The sequence below is a fragment of the Schistocerca cancellata genome, unplaced genomic scaffold (assembly GCF_023864275.1).
Source record: "Schistocerca cancellata isolate TAMUIC-IGC-003103 unplaced genomic scaffold, iqSchCanc2.1 HiC_scaffold_55, whole genome shotgun sequence".
Classification (NCBI taxonomy): domain Eukaryota; kingdom Metazoa; phylum Arthropoda; class Insecta; order Orthoptera; family Acrididae; genus Schistocerca; species Schistocerca cancellata.
In genome coordinates, this window is record NW_026046118.1 from 17,716 (window position 1) to 32,807 (window position 15,092).

Genomic DNA, 15,092 nt, shown 5'->3' on the forward strand with positions numbered 1-15,092 from the left:
TAAACACGTGGGTCACCAGCAATGTGCAGTGTTATTTGATCCAGGGCGCAGCGTTACAGTCGCGCCCAGAAGCCGCAGCTCATCTCCTCGTCTCACAGCCGTCCACCAGGTGTTAGTACAAGTGGTGCCTCACTGGGCAGTGGAGATGTGTCCATTTTAGCTTGCAGACGATGACCTGTAGCAATTTATGAGCTATCGCAAGTTGAATGTTTTACCGTGTGTATCTGCTAGATACTGCCTCTCATGTGGTGGAGAGGCTCACTCCTTCTTGTGTCTCGTTCTCTGCACACGAGTTGCCCCTGGCTTCGATATAGCACGGGTTTTCTAGCGTCAGCGTGGCGTCACGTCAAGTCAGCGAAGTCAATATTACACGAATCGAGTCGACATGTTTGCCTGTTACGATGACGGAAGCAGAAGAAATGTGTGTGGAACTTCACTGCATCGGCTGCTCGCCTTTCAGCGTCCCTGTGTCTTATCAGACGAAGGTGACTGTGAAATTGGCAACGAGGCAGAGGTTAACGAACACATGCAAATGTCAGCTTTCAACGTCGGCCGAAATAGCTCAGTTGGGAGAGCGTTAGACTGAAGATCTAAAGGTCCCTGGTTCGATCCCGGGTTTCGGCAGGTATTCGTTTTGATGCGACGCCAACGGAATTACCCTGCGTTTGTGATAATGCAACTACCGCTGGCAACAAAAATGACTCTCTCCTGTAGCTGTTGTGGTTGCCTAGTGCATGCCATAAGAGGAACTCACTAGACAACTAACTCCCTTAGAAGCATAAGAATTAAAAATATCCTACCGACTGCATTCTTTTTTCTGTGTCAGGTGGTGAAGAACGTCTTCAACGGAACCGTGAAATGAGCGAAAACGTGGAAAACATTGCATTCGAAATGCTTGTGAATTTTCCAATTGCCCAGTGATTGTCGACAAAACACGTAAATTCTCTGCTCCAACGTATGAGACGTAACAACTGGTGCAATTTGTTGTTGCATCGTGTGCCAGCAGTCTTCGATAGTGTGTTACGAGCTTAGCGCGATAAGTTTGTAGACAGCATTTAGGCGACGTTTTATTAGTAACGGCCCCATGCAGCGATTGCACAACAGTAAAGGACATGAGTCAATGTATAGTTGTGCATCGTGTGAGGTTTTGCAGGCTCGTGTGAGCCCGGATAGCTCAGTCGGTAGAGCATTAGGCTTTTAACCTAAGGGTCCAGGGTTCAAGTCCCTGTCCGGGCGGAAATTTTAATACTTTGGTAGCGATTCGTCTGGTAGCGGTGGAAACGCTACGGAAAATAATGCAGCTACGCCGTTCCCTGACACCACAGTGCTTGAAACGGTAGCAGTTGCATGTGTCGGGAGAGCACCGCGCTACCGGCAGTCGTGGCCGAGTGGTTAAGGCGTCTGACTCGAAATCAGATTCCCTCTGGGAGCGTAGGTTCGAATCCTACCGGCTGCGTGCGGTTTTGCGTAAAGAGGAGCAAACATTTTCGCACACATGTGACATGCGTGCGCGAATGCGGGTGCAACCAGTGACACCATTCTCAACAAGACGAAAATTTCCGTTTTAAGAATACTGAGTTTTCGCGACGACCGCTGCTTACTGTGCCTATCGGTTCACCTCGCACTGACGCTGGGACTGCAGAAAGCAGTCGCTGAGATCGTGAGTACACAGATGTGCTCGAAAGTGTTGGACAGAGCCGACATTTCATTTTCTTTTTAAGAATCGCAATTTCAATCATTCGAGTGCGTCAAAAGCAGTGGTGCAGCGTTTCTTTTCTTAAGATCTCGCAGCTGCTTGGAGGTATGTCCATCGTTTTAAGACGACAGAAAACTAGCGTCAGCGGTGCGTCAGTGGGAAGTCGGTGAAGTCGCCATTGGAGCCATAAGCCAGTAATTACGACATGCGAATCGCTCGCACACCACGCAGCTGTACGATAATGCTCGTGCGTGGGCCCGCATAGCTGAGTCGGTAGAGCGTTAGGTTTTCAACCAAAGGGTCCTGGGTTCAAGTCCCTGTCTAGGCGAAATTAATACACTTTCTTAACGGCTAATGGAAACCCTACAGGAAAGAGCGAGGCCACGCCGTCTTCTGCCATCAGATTGCTTCTAAAGATGGCTGTTTCACTTGTCGGGAGGTGATTCCGCCACCGGCAGTCGTGGCCGAGTGGTTAAGGCGTCTGACTTGAAATCAGATTCCCTCTGGGAGCGTAGGTTCGAGTCCTGCCGACTGCGCAAATTTTCTCGCTCTCAAAAGGCGGACGTTCAGCTGCATCCTAGCAGTTGCGTCACTACTAAACACGTGGGTCACCAGCAATGTGCAGTGTTATTTGATCCAGGGCGCAGCGTTACAGTCGCGCCCAGAAGCCGCAGCTCATCTCCTCGTCTCACAGCCGTCCACCAGGTGTTAGTACAAGTGGTGCCTCACTGGGCAGTGGAGATGTGTCCATTTTAGCTTGCAGACGATGACCTGTAGCAATTTATGAGCTATCGCAAGTTGAATGTTTTACCGTGTGTATCTGCTAGATACTGCCTCTCATGTGGTGGAGAGGCTCACTCCTTCTTGTGTCTCGTTCTCTGCACACGAGTTGCCCCTGGCTTCGATATAGCACGGGTTTTCTAGCGTCAGCGTGGCGTCACGTCAAGTCAGCGAAGTCAATATTACACGAATCGAGTCGACATGTTTGCCTGTTACGATGACGGAAGCAGAAGAAATGTGTGTGGAACTTCACTGCATCGGCTGCTCGCCTTTCAGCGTCCCTGTGTCTTATCAGACGAAGGTGACTGTGAAATTGGCAACGAGGCAGAGGTTAACGAACACATGCAAATGTCAGCTTTCAACGTCGGCCGAAATAGCTCAGTTGGGAGAGCGTTAGACTGAAGATCTAAAGGTCCCTGGTTCGATCCCGGGTTTCGGCAGGTATTCGTTTTGATGCGACGCCAACGGAATTACCCTGCGTTTGTGATAATGCAACTACCGCTGGCAACAAAAATGACTCTCTCCTGTAGCTGTTGTGGTTGCCTAGTGCATGCCATAAGAGGAACTCACTAGACAACTAACTCCCTTAGAAGCATAAGAATTAAAAATATCCTACCGACTGCATTCTTTTTTCTGTGTCAGGTGGTGAAGAACGTCTTCAACGGAACCGTGAAATGAGCGAAAACGTGGAAAACATTGCATTCGAAATGCTTGTGAATTTTCCAATTGCCCAGTGATTGTCGACAAAACACGTAAATTCTCTGCTCCAACGTATGAGACGTAACAACTGGTGCAATTTGTTGTTGCATCGTGTGCCAGCAGTCTTCGATAGTGTGTTACGAGCTTAGCGCGATAAGTTTGTAGACAGCATTTAGGCGACGTTTTATTAGTAACGGCCCCATGCAGCGATTGCACAACAGTAAAGGACATGAGTCAATGTATAGTTGTGCATCGTGTGAGGTTTTGCAGGCTCGTGTGAGCCCGGATAGCTCAGTCGGTAGAGCATTAGGCTTTTAACCTAAGGGTCCAGGGTTCAAGTCCCTGTCCGGGCGGAAATTTTAATACTTTGGTAGCGATTCGTCTGGTAGCGGTGGAAACGCTACGGAAAATAATGCAGCTACGCCGTTCCCTGACACCACAGTGCTTGAAACGGTAGCAGTTGCATGTGTCGGGAGAGCACCGCGCTACCGGCAGTCGTGGCCGAGTGGTTAAGGCGTCTGACTCGAAATCAGATTCCCTCTGGGAGCGTAGGTTCGAATCCTACCGGCTGCGTGCGGTTTTGCGTAAAGAGGAGCAAACATTTTCGCACACATGTGACATGCGTGCGCGAATGCGGGTGCAACCAGTGACACCATTCTCAACAAGACGAAAATTTCCGTTTTAAGAATACTGAGTTTTCGCGACGACCGCTGCTTACTGTGCCTATCGGTTCACCTCGCACTGACGCTGGGACTGCAGAAAGCAGTCGCTGAGATCGTGAGTACACAGATGTGCTCGAAAGTGTTGGACAGAGCCGACATTTCATTTTCTTTTTAAGAATCGCAATTTCAATCATTCGAGTGCGTCAAAAGCAGTGGTGCAGCGTTTCTTTTCTTAAGATCTCGCAGCTGCTTGGAGGTATGTCCATCGTTTTAAGACGACAGAAAACTAGCGTCAGCGGTGCGTCAGTGGGAAGTCGGTGAAGTCGCCATTGGAGCCATAAGCCAGTAATTACGACATGCGAATCGCTCGCACACCACGCAGCTGTACGATAATGCTCGTGCGTGGGCCCGCATAGCTGAGTCGGTAGAGCGTTAGGTTTTCAACCAAAGGGTCCTGGGTTCAAGTCCCTGTCTAGGCGAAATTAATACACTTTCTTAACGGCTAATGGAAACCCTACAGGAAAGAGCGAGGCCACGCCGTCTTCTGCCATCAGATTGCTTCTAAAGATGGCTGTTTCACTTGTCGGGAGGTGATTCCGCCACCGGCAGTCGTGGCCGAGTGGTTAAGGCGTCTGACTTGAAATCAGATTCCCTCTGGGAGCGTAGGTTCGAGTCCTGCCGACTGCGCAAATTTTCTCGCTCTCAAAAGGCGGACGTTCAGCTGCATCCTAGCAGTTGCGTCACTACTAAACACGTGGGTCACCAGCAATGTGCAGTGTTATTTGATCCAGGGCGCAGCGTTACAGTCGCGCCCAGAAGCCGCAGCTCATCTCCTCGTCTCACAGCCGTCCACCAGGTGTTAGTACAAGTGGTGCCTCACTGGGCAGTGGAGATGTGTCCATTTTAGCTTGCAGACGATGACCTGTAGCAATTTATGAGCTATCGCAAGTTGAATGTTTTACCGTGTGTATCTGCTAGATACTGCCTCTCATGTGGTGGAGAGGCTCACTCCTTCTTGTGTCTCGTTCTCTGCACACGAGTTGCCCCTGGCTTCGATATAGCACGGGTTTTCTAGCGTCAGCGTGGCGTCACGTCAAGTCAGCGAAGTCAATATTACACGAATCGAGTCGACATGTTTGCCTGTTACGATGACGGAAGCAGAAGAAATGTGTGTGGAACTTCACTGCATCGGCTGCTCGCCTTTCAGCGTCCCTGTGTCTTATCAGACGAAGGTGACTGTGAAATTGGCAACGAGGCAGAGGTTAACGAACACATGCAAATGTCAGCTTTCAACGTCGGCCGAAATAGCTCAGTTGGGAGAGCGTTAGACTGAAGATCTAAAGGTCCCTGGTTCGATCCCGGGTTTCGGCAGGTATTCGTTTTGATGCGACGCCAACGGAATTACCCTGCGTTTGTGATAATGCAACTACCGCTGGCAACAAAAATGACTCTCTCCTGTAGCTGTTGTGGTTGCCTAGTGCATGCCATAAGAGGAACTCACTAGACAACTAACTCCCTTAGAAGCATAAGAATTAAAAATATCCTACCGACTGCATTCTTTTTTCTGTGTCAGGTGGTGAAGAACGTCTTCAACGGAACCGTGAAATGAGCGAAAACGTGGAAAACATTGCATTCGAAATGCTTGTGAATTTTCCAATTGCCCAGTGATTGTCGACAAAACACGTAAATTCTCTGCTCCAACGTATGAGACGTAACAACTGGTGCAATTTGTTGTTGCATCGTGTGCCAGCAGTCTTCGATAGTGTGTTACGAGCTTAGCGCGATAAGTTTGTAGACAGCATTTAGGCGACGTTTTATTAGTAACGGCCCCATGCAGCGATTGCACAACAGTAAAGGACATGAGTCAATGTATAGTTGTGCATCGTGTGAGGTTTTGCAGGCTCGTGTGAGCCCGGATAGCTCAGTCGGTAGAGCATTAGGCTTTTAACCTAAGGGTCCAGGGTTCAAGTCCCTGTCCGGGCGGAAATTTTAATACTTTGGTAGCGATTCGTCTGGTAGCGGTGGAAACGCTACGGAAAATAATGCAGCTACGCCGTTCCCTGACACCACAGTGCTTGAAACGGTAGCAGTTGCATGTGTCGGGAGAGCACCGCGCTACCGGCAGTCGTGGCCGAGTGGTTAAGGCGTCTGACTCGAAATCAGATTCCCTCTGGGAGCGTAGGTTCGAATCCTACCGGCTGCGTGCGGTTTTGCGTAAAGAGGAGCAAACATTTTCGCACACATGTGACATGCGTGCGCGAATGCGGGTGCAACCAGTGACACCATTCTCAACAAGACGAAAATTTCCGTTTTAAGAATACTGAGTTTTCGCGACGACCGCTGCTTACTGTGCCTATCGGTTCACCTCGCACTGACGCTGGGACTGCAGAAAGCAGTCGCTGAGATCGTGAGTACACAGATGTGCTCGAAAGTGTTGGACAGAGCCGACATTTCATTTTCTTTTTAAGAATCGCAATTTCAATCATTCGAGTGCGTCAAAAGCAGTGGTGCAGCGTTTCTTTTCTTAAGATCTCGCAGCTGCTTGGAGGTATGTCCATCGTTTTAAGACGACAGAAAACTAGCGTCAGCGGTGCGTCAGTGGGAAGTCGGTGAAGTCGCCATTGGAGCCATAAGCCAGTAATTACGACATGCGAATCGCTCGCACACCACGCAGCTGTACGATAATGCTCGTGCGTGGGCCCGCATAGCTGAGTCGGTAGAGCGTTAGGTTTTCAACCAAAGGGTCCTGGGTTCAAGTCCCTGTCTAGGCGAAATTAATACACTTTCTTAACGGCTAATGGAAACCCTACAGGAAAGAGCGAGGCCACGCCGTCTTCTGCCATCAGATTGCTTCTAAAGATGGCTGTTTCACTTGTCGGGAGGTGATTCCGCCACCGGCAGTCGTGGCCGAGTGGTTAAGGCGTCTGACTTGAAATCAGATTCCCTCTGGGAGCGTAGGTTCGAGTCCTGCCGACTGCGCAAATTTTCTCGCTCTCAAAAGGCGGACGTTCAGCTGCATCCTAGCAGTTGCGTCACTACTAAACACGTGGGTCACCAGCAATGTGCAGTGTTATTTGATCCAGGGCGCAGCGTTACAGTCGCGCCCAGAAGCCGCAGCTCATCTCCTCGTCTCACAGCCGTCCACCAGGTGTTAGTACAAGTGGTGCCTCACTGGGCAGTGGAGATGTGTCCATTTTAGCTTGCAGACGATGACCTGTAGCAATTTATGAGCTATCGCAAGTTGAATGTTTTACCGTGTGTATCTGCTAGATACTGCCTCTCATGTGGTGGAGAGGCTCACTCCTTCTTGTGTCTCGTTCTCTGCACACGAGTTGCCCCTGGCTTCGATATAGCACGGGTTTTTCTAGCGTCAGCGTGGCGTCACGTCAAGTCAGCGAAGTCAATATTACACGAATCGAGTCGACATGTTTGCCTGTTACGATGACGGAAGCAGAAGAAATGTGTGTGGAACTTCACTGCATCGGCTGCTCGCCTTTCAGCGTCCCTGTGTCTTATCAGACGAAGGTGACTGTGAAATTGGCAACGAGGCAGAGGTTAACGAACACATGCAAATGTCAGCTTTCAACGTCGGCCGAAATAGCTCAGTTGGGAGAGCGTTAGACTGAAGATCTAAAGGTCCCTGGTTCGATCCCGGGTTTCGGCAGGTATTCGTTTTGATGCGACGCCAACGGAATTACCCTGCGTTTGTGATAATGCAACTACCGCTGGCAACAAAAATGACTCTCTCCTGTAGCTGTTGTGGTTGCCTAGTGCATGCCATAAGAGGAACTCACTAGACAACTAACTCCCTTAGAAGCATAAGAATTAAAAATATCCTACCGACTGCATTCTTTTTTCTGTGTCAGGTGGTGAAGAACGTCTTCAACGGAACCGTGAAATGAGCGAAAACGTGGAAAACATTGCATTCGAAATGCTTGTGAATTTTCCAATTGCCCAGTGATTGTCGACAAAACACGTAAATTCTCTGCTCCAACGTATGAGACGTAACAACTGGTGCAATTTGTTGTTGCATCGTGTGCCAGCAGTCTTCGATAGTGTGTTACGAGCTTAGCGCGATAAGTTTGTAGACAGCATTTAGGCGACGTTTTATTAGTAACGGCCCCATGCAGCGATTGCACAACAGTAAAGGACATGAGTCAATGTATAGTTGTGCATCGTGTGAGGTTTTGCAGGCTCGTGTGAGCCCGGATAGCTCAGTCGGTAGAGCATTAGGCTTTTAACCTAAGGGTCCAGGGTTCAAGTCCCTGTCCGGGCGGAAATTTTAATACTTTGGTAGCGATTCGTCTGGTAGCGGTGGAAACGCTACGGAAAATAATGCAGCTACGCCGTTCCCTGACACCACAGTGCTTGAAACGGTAGCAGTTGCATGTGTCGGGAGAGCACCGCGCTACCGGCAGTCGTGGCCGAGTGGTTAAGGCGTCTGACTCGAAATCAGATTCCCTCTGGGAGCGTAGGTTCGAATCCTACCGGCTGCGTGCGGTTTTGCGTAAAGAGGAGCAAACATTTTCGCACACATGTGACATGCGTGCGCGAATGCGGGTGCAACCAGTGACACCATTCTCAACAAGACGAAAATTTCCGTTTTAAGAATACTGAGTTTTCGCGACGACCGCTGCTTACTGTGCCTATCGGTTCACCTCGCACTGACGCTGGGACTGCAGAAAGCAGTCGCTGAGATCGTGAGTACACAGATGTGCTCGAAAGTGTTGGACAGAGCCGACATTTCATTTTCTTTTTAAGAATCGCAATTTCAATCATTCGAGTGCGTCAAAAGCAGTGGTGCAGCGTTTCTTTTCTTAAGATCTCGCAGCTGCTTGGAGGTATGTCCATCGTTTTAAGACGACAGAAACTAGCGTCAGCGGTGCGTCAGTGGGAAGTCGGTGAAGTCGCCATTGGAGCCATAAGCCAGTAATTACGACATGCGAATCGCTCGCACACCACGCAGCTGTACGATAATGCTCGTGCGTGGGCCCGCATAGCTGAGTCGGTAGAGCGTTAGGTTTTCAACCAAAGGGTCCTGGGTTCAAGTCCCTGTCTAGGCGAAATTAATACACTTTCTTAACGGCTAATGGAAACCCTACAGGAAAGAGCGAGGCCACGCCGTCTTCTGCCATCAGATTGCTTCTAAAGATGGCTGTTTCACTTGTCGGGAGGTGATTCCGCCACCGGCAGTCGTGGCCGAGTGGTTAAGGCGTCTGACTTGAAATCAGATTCCCTCTGGGAGCGTAGGTTCGAGTCCTGCCGACTGCGCAAATTTTCTCGCTCTCAAAAGGCGGACGTTCAGCTGCATCCTAGCAGTTGCGTCACTACTAAACACGTGGGTCACCAGCAATGTGCAGTGTTATTTGATCCAGGGCGCAGCGTTACAGTCGCGCCCAGAAGCCGCAGCTCATCTCCTCGTCTCACAGCCGTCCACCAGGTGTTAGTACAAGTGGTGCCTCACTGGGCAGTGGAGATGTGTCCATTTTAGCTTGCAGACGATGACCTGTAGCAATTTATGAGCTATCGCAAGTTGAATGTTTTACCGTGTGTATCTGCTAGATACTGCCTCTCATGTGGTGGAGAGGCTCACTCCTTCTTGTGTCTCGTTCTCTGCACACGAGTTGCCCCTGGCTTCGATATAGCACGGGTTTTCTAGCGTCAGCGTGGCGTCACGTCAAGTCAGCGAAGTCAATATTACACGAATCGAGTCGACATGTTTGCCTGTTACGATGACGGAAGCAGAAGAAATGTGTGTGGAACTTCACTGCATCGGCTGCTCGCCTTTCAGCGTCCCTGTGTCTTATCAGACGAAGGTGACTGTGAAATTGGCAACGAGGCAGAGGTTAACGAACACATGCAAATGTCAGCTTTCAACGTCGGCCGAAATAGCTCAGTTGGGAGAGCGTTAGACTGAAGATCTAAAGGTCCCTGGTTCGATCCCGGGTTTCGGCAGGTATTCGTTTTGATGCGACGCCAACGGAATTACCCTGCGTTTGTGATAATGCAACTACCGCTGGCAACAAAAATGACTCTCTCCTGTAGCTGTTGTGGTTGCCTAGTGCATGCCATAAGAGGAACTCACTAGACAACTAACTCCCTTAGAAGCATAAGAATTAAAAATATCCTACCGACTGCATTCTTTTTTCTGTGTCAGGTGGTGAAGAACGTCTTCAACGGAACCGTGAAATGAGCGAAAACGTGGAAAACATTGCATTCGAAATGCTTGTGAATTTTCCAATTGCCCAGTGATTGTCGACAAAACACGTAAATTCTCTGCTCCAACGTATGAGACGTAACAACTGGTGCAATTTGTTGTTGCATCGTGTGCCAGCAGTCTTCGATAGTGTGTTACGAGCTTAGCGCGATAAGTTTGTAGACAGCATTTAGGCGACGTTTTATTAGTAACGGCCCCATGCAGCGATTGCACAACAGTAAAGGACATGAGTCAATGTATAGTTGTGCATCGTGTGAGGTTTTGCAGGCTCGTGTGAGCCCGGATAGCTCAGTCGGTAGAGCATTAGGCTTTTAACCTAAGGGTCCAGGGTTCAAGTCCCTGTCCGGGCGGAAATTTTAATACTTTGGTAGCGATTCGTCTGGTAGCGGTGGAAACGCTACGGAAAATAATGCAGCTACGCCGTTCCCTGACACCACAGTGCTTGAAACGGTAGCAGTTGCATGTGTCGGGAGAGCACCGCGCTACCGGCAGTCGTGGCCGAGTGGTTAAGGCGTCTGACTCGAAATCAGATTCCCTCTGGGAGCGTAGGTTCGAATCCTACCGGCTGCGTGCGGTTTTGCGTAAAGAGGAGCAAACATTTTCGCACACATGTGACATGCGTGCGCGAATGCGGGTGCAACCAGTGACACCATTCTCAACAAGACGAAAATTTCCGTTTTAAGAATACTGAGTTTTCGCGACGACCGCTGCTTACTGTGCCTATCGGTTCACCTCGCACTGACGCTGGGACTGCAGAAAAGCAGTCGCTGAGATCGTGAGTACACAGATGTGCTCGAAAGTGTTGGACAGAGCCGACATTTCATTTTCTTTTTAAGAATCGCAATTTCAATCATTCGAGTGCGTCAAAAGCAGTGGTGCAGCGTTTCTTTTCTTAAGATCTCGCAGCTGCTTGGAGGTATGTCCATCGTTTTAAGACGACAGAAAACTAGCGTCAGCGGTGCGTCAGTGGGAAGTCGGTGAAGTCGCCATTGGAGCCATAAGCCAGTAATTACGACATGCGAATCGCTCGCACACCACGCAGCTGTACGATAATGCTCGTGCGTGGCCCGCATAGCTGAGTCGGTAGAGCGTTAGGTTTTCAACAAAGGGTCCTGGGTTCAAGTCCCTGTCTAGGCGAAATTAATACACTTTCTTAACGGCTAATGGAAACCCTACAGGAAAGAGCGAGGCCACGCCGTCTTCTGCCATCAGATTGCTTCTAAAGATGGCTGTTTCACTTGTCGGGAGGTGATTCCGCCACCGGCAGTCGTGGCCGAGTGGTTAAGGCGTCTGACTTGAAATCAGATTCCCTCTGGAGCGTAGGTTCGAGTCCTGCCGACTGCGCAAATTTTCTCGCTCTCAAAAGGCGGACGTTCAGCTGCATCCTAGCAGTTGCGTCACTACTAAACACGTGGGTCACCAGCAATGTGCAGTGTTATTTGATCCAGGGCGCAGCGTTACAGTCGCGCCCAGAAGCCGCAGCTCATCTCCTCGTCTCACAGCCGTCCACCAGGTGTTAGTACAAGTGGTGCCTCACTGGGCAGTGGAGATGTGTCCATTTTAGCTTGCAGACGATGACCTGTAGCAATTTATGAGCTATCGCAAGTTGAATGTTTTACCGTGTGTATCTGCTAGATACTGCCTCTCATGTGGTGGAGAGGCTCACTCCTTCTTGTGTCTCGTTCTCTGCACACGAGTTGCCCCTGGCTTCGATATAGCACGGGTTTTCTAGCGTCAGCGTGGCGTCACGTCAAGTCAGCGAAGTCAATATTACACGAATCGAGTCGACATGTTTGCCTGTTACGATGACGGAAGCAGAAGAAATGTGTGTGGAACTTCACTGCATCGGCTGCTCGCCTTTCAGCGTCCCTGTGTCTTATCAGACGAAGGTGACTGTGAAATTGGCAACGAGGCAGAGGTTAACGAACACATGCAAATGTCAGCTTTCAACGTCGGCGAATAGCTCAGTTGGGAGAGCGTTAGACTGAAGATCTAAAGGTCCCTGGTTCGATCCCGGGTTTCGGCAGGTATTCGTTTTGATGCGACGCCAACGGAATTACCCTGCGTTTGTGATAATGCAACTACCGCTGGCAACAAAAATGACTCTCTCCTGTAGCTGTTGTGGTTGCCTAGTGCATGCCATAAGAGGAACTCACTAGACAACTAACTCCCTTAGAAGCATAAGAATTAAAAATATCCTACCGACTGCATTCTTTTTTCTGTGTCAGGTGGTGAAGAACGTCTTCAACGGAACCGTGAAATGAGCGAAAACGTGGAAAACATTGCATTCGAAATGCTTGTGAATTTTCCAATTGCCCAGTGATTGTCGACAAAACACGTAAATTCTCTGCTCCAACGTATGAGACGTAACAACTGGTGCAATTTGTTGTTGCATCGTGTGCCAGCAGTCTTCGATAGTGTGTTACGAGCTTAGCGCGATAAGTTTGTAGACAGCATTTAGGCGACGTTTTATTAGTAACGGCCCCATGCAGCGATTGCACAACAGTAAAGGACATGAGTCAATGTATAGTTGTGCATCGTGTGAGGTTTTGCAGGCTCGTGTGAGCCCGGATAGCTCAGTCGGTAGAGCATTAGGCTTTTAACCTAAGGGTCCAGGGTTCAAGTCCCTGTCCGGGCGGAAATTTAATACTTTGGTAGCGATTCGTCTGGTAGCGGTGGAAACGCTACGGAAAATAATGCAGCTACGCCGTTCCCTGACACCACAGTGCTTGAAACGGTAGCAGTTGCATGTGTCGGGAGAGCACCGCGCTACCGGCAGTCGTGGCCGAGTGGTTAGGCGTCTGACTCGAAATCAGATTCCCTCTGGGAGCGTAGGTTCGAATCCTACGGCTGCGTGCGGTTTTGCGTAAAGAGGAGCAAACATTTTCGCACACATGTGACATGCGTGCGCGAATGCGGGTGCAACCAGTGACACCATTCTCAACAAGACGAAAATTTCCGTTTTAAGAATACTGAGTTTTCGCGACGACCGCTGCTTACTGTGCCTATCGGTTCACCTCGCACTGACGCTGGGACTGCAGAAAGCAGTCGCTGAGATCGTGAGTACACAGATGTGCTCGAAAGTGTTGGACAGAGCCGACATTTCATTTTCTTTTTAAGAATCGCAATTTCAATCATTCGAGTGCGTCAAAAGCAGTGGTGCAGCGTTTCTTTTCTTAAGATCTCGCAGCTGCTTGGAGGTATGTCCATCGTTTTAAGACGACAGAAAACTAGCGTCAGCGGTGCGTCAGTGGGAAGTCGGTGAAGTCGCCATTGGAGCCATAAGCCAGTAATTACGACATGCGAATCGCTCGCACACCACGCAGCTGTACGATAATGCTCGTGCGTGGGCCCGCATAGCTGAGTCGGTAGAGCGTTAGGTTTTCAACCAAAGGGTCCTGGGTTCAAGTCCCTGTCTAGGCGAAATTAATACACTTTCTTAACGGCTAATGGAAACCCTACAGGAAAGAGCGAGGCCACGCCGTCTTCTGCCATCAGATTGCTTCTAAAGATGGCTGTTTCACTTGTCGGGAGGTGATTCCGCCACCGGCAGTCGTGGCCGAGTGGTTAAGGCGTCTGACTTGAAATCAGATTCCCTCTGGGAGCGTAGGTTCGAGTCCTGCCGACTGCGCAAATTTTCTCGCTCTCAAAGGCGGACGTTCAGCTGCATCCTAGCAGTTGCGTCACTACTAAACACGTGGGTCACCAGCAATGTGCAGTGTTATTTGATCCAGGGCGCAGCGTTACAGTCGCGCCCAGAAGCCGCAGCTCATCTCCTCGTCTCACAGCCCGTCCACCAGGTGTTAGTACAAGTGGTGCCTCACTGGGCAGTGGAGATGTGTCCATTTTAGCTTGCAGACGATGACCTGTAGCAATTTATGAGCTATCGCAAGTTGAATGTTTTACCGTGTGTATCTGCTAGATACTGCCTCTCATGTGGTGGAGAGGCTCACTCCTTCTTGTGTCTCGTTCTCTGCACACGAGTTGCCCTGGCTTCGATATAGCACGGGTTTTCTAGCGTCAGCGTGGCGTCACGTCAAGTCAGCGAAGTCAATATTACACGAATCGAGTCGACATGTTTGCCTGTTACGATGACGGAAGCAGAAGAAATGTGTGTGGAACTTCACTGCATCGGCTGCTCGCCTTTCAGCGTCCCTGTGTCTTATCAGACGAAGGTGACTGTGAAATTGGCAACGAGGCAGAGGTTAACGAACACATGCAAATGTCAGCTTTCAACGTCGGCCGAAATAGCTCAGTTGGGAGAGTGTTAGACTGAAGATCTAAAGGTCCCTGGTTCGATCCGGGTTTCGGCAGGTATTCGTTTTGATGCGACGCCAACGGAATTACCCTGCGTTTGTGATAATGCAACTACCGCTGGCAACAAAAATGACTCTCTCCTGTAGCTGTTGTGGTTGCCTAGTGCATGCCATAAGAGGAACTCACTAGACAACTAACTCCCTTAGAAGCATAAGATTAAAAATATCCTACCGACTGCATTCTTTTTTCTGTGTCAGGTGGTGAAGAACGTCTTCAACGGAACCGTGAAATGAGCGAAAACGTGGAAAACATTGCATTCGAAATGCTTGTGAATTTTCCAATTGCCCAGTGATTGTCGACAAAACACGTAAATTCTCTGCTCCAACGTATGAGACGTAACAACTGGTGCAATTTGTTGTTGCATCGTGTGCCAGCAGTCTTCGATAGTGTGTTACGAGCTTAGCGCGATAAGTTTGTAGACAGCATTTAGGCGACGTTTTATTAGTAACGGCCCCATGCAGCGATTGCACAACAGTAAAGGACATGAGTCAATGTATAGTTGTGCATCGTGTGAGGTTTTGCAGGCTCGTGTGAGCCCGGATAGCTCAGTCGGTAGAGCATTAGGCTTTTAACCTAAGGGTCCAGGGTTCAAGTCCCTGTCCGGGCGGAAATTTTAATACTTTGGTAGCGATTCGTCTGGTAGCGGTGGAAACGCTACGGAAAATAATGCAGCTACGCCGTTCCCTGACACCACAGTGCTTGAAACGGTAGCAGTTGCATG

At 49.6% G+C, this 15,092-nt stretch overlaps 26 non-coding genes across 26 annotated transcripts; all 26 read left to right on the plus strand.

Moving 5' to 3' along the window:
* The first annotated feature begins 551 nt into the window (after positions 1-551).
* On the plus strand, positions 552-624 carry Trnaf-gaa (transfer RNA phenylalanine (anticodon GAA)). The gene has a single exon. It is a non-coding gene; the product is annotated as a tRNA-Phe (tRNA).
* Positions 625-1,163: 539 nt separating this feature from the next.
* Trnak-uuu (transfer RNA lysine (anticodon UUU)) lies at positions 1,164-1,236 on the plus strand. Its single transcript has one exon. It is a non-coding gene; the product is annotated as a tRNA-Lys (tRNA).
* A 138-nt stretch (positions 1,237-1,374) lies between these two features.
* Trnas-cga (transfer RNA serine (anticodon CGA)) lies at positions 1,375-1,456 on the plus strand. The gene has a single exon. It is a non-coding gene; the product is annotated as a tRNA-Ser (tRNA).
* Positions 1,457-2,150: 694 nt separating this feature from the next.
* Trnas-uga (transfer RNA serine (anticodon UGA)) lies at positions 2,151-2,232 on the plus strand. The gene has a single exon. It is a non-coding gene; the product is annotated as a tRNA-Ser (tRNA).
* A 611-nt stretch (positions 2,233-2,843) lies between these two features.
* Trnaf-gaa (transfer RNA phenylalanine (anticodon GAA)) lies at positions 2,844-2,916 on the plus strand. The gene has a single exon. It is a non-coding gene; the product is annotated as a tRNA-Phe (tRNA).
* A 539-nt stretch (positions 2,917-3,455) lies between these two features.
* Trnak-uuu (transfer RNA lysine (anticodon UUU)) lies at positions 3,456-3,528 on the plus strand. The gene has a single exon. It is a non-coding gene; the product is annotated as a tRNA-Lys (tRNA).
* Positions 3,529-3,666: 138 nt separating this feature from the next.
* Trnas-cga (transfer RNA serine (anticodon CGA)) lies at positions 3,667-3,748 on the plus strand. The gene has a single exon. It is a non-coding gene; the product is annotated as a tRNA-Ser (tRNA).
* A 694-nt stretch (positions 3,749-4,442) lies between these two features.
* Trnas-uga (transfer RNA serine (anticodon UGA)) lies at positions 4,443-4,524 on the plus strand. Its single transcript has one exon. It is a non-coding gene; the product is annotated as a tRNA-Ser (tRNA).
* A 611-nt stretch (positions 4,525-5,135) lies between these two features.
* On the plus strand, positions 5,136-5,208 carry Trnaf-gaa (transfer RNA phenylalanine (anticodon GAA)). Its single transcript has one exon. It is a non-coding gene; the product is annotated as a tRNA-Phe (tRNA).
* Positions 5,209-5,747: 539 nt separating this feature from the next.
* Trnak-uuu (transfer RNA lysine (anticodon UUU)) lies at positions 5,748-5,820 on the plus strand. The gene has a single exon. It is a non-coding gene; the product is annotated as a tRNA-Lys (tRNA).
* Positions 5,821-5,958: 138 nt separating this feature from the next.
* On the plus strand, positions 5,959-6,040 carry Trnas-cga (transfer RNA serine (anticodon CGA)). The gene has a single exon. It is a non-coding gene; the product is annotated as a tRNA-Ser (tRNA).
* Positions 6,041-6,734: 694 nt separating this feature from the next.
* Positions 6,735-6,816, plus strand: Trnas-uga (transfer RNA serine (anticodon UGA)). Its single transcript has one exon. It is a non-coding gene; the product is annotated as a tRNA-Ser (tRNA).
* A 612-nt stretch (positions 6,817-7,428) lies between these two features.
* Positions 7,429-7,501, plus strand: Trnaf-gaa (transfer RNA phenylalanine (anticodon GAA)). The gene has a single exon. It is a non-coding gene; the product is annotated as a tRNA-Phe (tRNA).
* A 539-nt stretch (positions 7,502-8,040) lies between these two features.
* Positions 8,041-8,113, plus strand: Trnak-uuu (transfer RNA lysine (anticodon UUU)). Its single transcript has one exon. It is a non-coding gene; the product is annotated as a tRNA-Lys (tRNA).
* A 138-nt stretch (positions 8,114-8,251) lies between these two features.
* Positions 8,252-8,333, plus strand: Trnas-cga (transfer RNA serine (anticodon CGA)). The gene has a single exon. It is a non-coding gene; the product is annotated as a tRNA-Ser (tRNA).
* Positions 8,334-9,026: 693 nt separating this feature from the next.
* On the plus strand, positions 9,027-9,108 carry Trnas-uga (transfer RNA serine (anticodon UGA)). Its single transcript has one exon. It is a non-coding gene; the product is annotated as a tRNA-Ser (tRNA).
* A 611-nt stretch (positions 9,109-9,719) lies between these two features.
* On the plus strand, positions 9,720-9,792 carry Trnaf-gaa (transfer RNA phenylalanine (anticodon GAA)). The gene has a single exon. It is a non-coding gene; the product is annotated as a tRNA-Phe (tRNA).
* Positions 9,793-10,331: 539 nt separating this feature from the next.
* On the plus strand, positions 10,332-10,404 carry Trnak-uuu (transfer RNA lysine (anticodon UUU)). Its single transcript has one exon. It is a non-coding gene; the product is annotated as a tRNA-Lys (tRNA).
* A 138-nt stretch (positions 10,405-10,542) lies between these two features.
* On the plus strand, positions 10,543-10,624 carry Trnas-cga (transfer RNA serine (anticodon CGA)). The gene has a single exon. It is a non-coding gene; the product is annotated as a tRNA-Ser (tRNA).
* Positions 10,625-11,317: 693 nt separating this feature from the next.
* Positions 11,318-11,398, plus strand: Trnas-uga (transfer RNA serine (anticodon UGA)). Its single transcript has one exon. It is a non-coding gene; the product is annotated as a tRNA-Ser (tRNA).
* Positions 11,399-12,005: 607 nt separating this feature from the next.
* Trnaf-gaa (transfer RNA phenylalanine (anticodon GAA)) lies at positions 12,006-12,080 on the plus strand. The gene has a single exon. It is a non-coding gene; the product is annotated as a tRNA-Phe (tRNA).
* Positions 12,081-12,619: 539 nt separating this feature from the next.
* Positions 12,620-12,692, plus strand: Trnak-uuu (transfer RNA lysine (anticodon UUU)). Its single transcript has one exon. It is a non-coding gene; the product is annotated as a tRNA-Lys (tRNA).
* A 137-nt stretch (positions 12,693-12,829) lies between these two features.
* Positions 12,830-12,909, plus strand: Trnas-cga (transfer RNA serine (anticodon CGA)). The gene has a single exon. It is a non-coding gene; the product is annotated as a tRNA-Ser (tRNA).
* A 694-nt stretch (positions 12,910-13,603) lies between these two features.
* Positions 13,604-13,685, plus strand: Trnas-uga (transfer RNA serine (anticodon UGA)). Its single transcript has one exon. It is a non-coding gene; the product is annotated as a tRNA-Ser (tRNA).
* A 610-nt stretch (positions 13,686-14,295) lies between these two features.
* Trnaf-gaa (transfer RNA phenylalanine (anticodon GAA)) lies at positions 14,296-14,367 on the plus strand. Its single transcript has one exon. It is a non-coding gene; the product is annotated as a tRNA-Phe (tRNA).
* Positions 14,368-14,905: 538 nt separating this feature from the next.
* Trnak-uuu (transfer RNA lysine (anticodon UUU)) lies at positions 14,906-14,978 on the plus strand. The gene has a single exon. It is a non-coding gene; the product is annotated as a tRNA-Lys (tRNA).
* Positions 14,979-15,092: the final 114 nt, after the last annotated feature.